Source organism: Dendroctonus ponderosae, unplaced genomic scaffold (genome assembly GCF_020466585.1).
Source record: "Dendroctonus ponderosae isolate FM_Combo_2020 unplaced genomic scaffold, Dpon_F_20191213v2 Dpon_F_20191213_1, whole genome shotgun sequence".
NCBI classification, from domain to species: domain Eukaryota; kingdom Metazoa; phylum Arthropoda; class Insecta; order Coleoptera; family Curculionidae; genus Dendroctonus; species Dendroctonus ponderosae.
In genome coordinates this window covers 31,022,865-31,024,557 of record NW_026017110.1, presented here as the reverse complement: position 1 = coordinate 31,024,557, position 1,693 = coordinate 31,022,865, and the positions used below count along the sequence as shown (strand labels likewise).

The window sequence follows — 1,693 nt, the reverse complement described above, 5'->3', positions numbered from 1 at the left end:
CTTTGAAAATGTCCACCGCAGTTGTGGACGAAACGTCAGGAAGAAATTCCGATAGACCACGGCTTCAAAGCCCGGAAAACATTCCTAAATGTAATGTTACCTGGTTGAAGAGCATATTTAAAGGGGAATTTAAAACTGCAGACATTCAATATGGCGCCCATAAGGAAAACAAAAGTTGACGTCGGCCTCATTGAACATAGTGGGCCTAGATTATTTTTTAATTTATTTTCAAATTCACGCTCATTTCTTACCCCCCCCCTGAAAATTTTGTTATTGTATATTTTATAATAAACAAGATATAAAGGATTTTATAAAACGCACTTTTTTCTTTGTTTTCTGTATATCCGTTGCTATTCTGAGTTTAAAGAAGTTGATGATAGATTATTTATAGACACTTAATTGCGCAACTTTTTCCCCATTTGGTCCACCCTGTAACTCTAACGGTTTCCAATATCCCCATGTACATCATTTTATACTGGACACACTGTATACTATTACATTTTTAAATTCTACTCCCAATTCTAAATATATTCTATGTATAATAATGTCCTATTCTTAAGTCGTAACTGTTTTGATATACTGTTTGAAATTTTATGTAAAAAATGACAGTTGCAGCGACTCCAATAATTATTCATTTTTCCTATAAGGGAATTTGTGCTACTTAATTTGAGTCGCATTTAGTGTTGAAAGGGAATTTAATGCAATTTTGTCATCATTTTTATAACTATTAATACAAAGTGTTAAAAAAATAAGTTTCAAAATGACGTTGAGAAAATCGCCATCAATCAATAATTTAAAATGGAAACCCCCCATTATTGATTATTTATCTTATTCACTATTAAAAATAAGAGTACGTTTGTGTAAAGTTGTCTATTCGAAAAGTGTAGTTAATGTTTTCATATTGTTATTTTGCCGCATCTCATTTTAAATCCTGTCATTTTTAGTTGCCATGACAAAAGTGGCCATTTTTAATGCAATCAAATGCCAAAAGAATGCTGACAGCTGCCAGTTACCTTTAGAAAATAATTAATAATAATGCCCGGACGCTTAAATTATGCAAACGAAGTTTATTTAAACTTATATTATTATTTTTCTCGTTGCCCTTATAAATTGAACATGCACTGTTATTTAGACGTATTCAAAATTCTTGCATTTTTCTATAATTTGTTTAAGAGCAGAACATGAAAGCTTCTTTTTTTGTGGATATTGAATGGCAAATTTGTCACATGTTCTTGATACGGCTTTTTTCACATTCTTCGTAGATAATAAATCAGTTTAAATAACCTTCGTTTGTATAATTTAAGCGTCTGGGCAAGAATTTTAATAATTTTAAAAGGTAACTGACAGCTGTCAGCAATTTTTTGGCATTTGGATGTATTAAAAATGGCCACTATTCTCATGGCAACTTATAAGGGCACTTGAAAAATTAGAGACCCCAGATTTGAAAAAAAACTGGTTCTTATTCTTGATATAAAAATAATTAGTAATACACAAATGGTTCTTGACACAACTTTATCACATTCTCCATAAATAATAAATAAGTTTAAATAATCTTCGTTTGTATAATTTAAGCGTCCCGGCAGTATTATTAATTATTTTTAAAAGGTAACTGACAGCTGTCAGCATTCTTTTGGCATTTGATTGTATTAAAAATGACTACTTTCGTCAAGGCAACTAGTAGTAGTAGTTCTGT

At 30.7% G+C, this 1,693-nt stretch overlaps 1 protein-coding gene across 1 annotated transcript in view; it reads left to right on the top strand.

Annotated features, from left to right (window-relative positions):
• The window catches only part of LOC109537727 (programmed cell death protein 2), a 6,806-nt gene that overhangs the window by 3,375 nt on the left and 1,738 nt on the right, over positions 1 to 1,693 (top strand). The gene's annotated exons all lie outside the window — the stretch shown is intronic.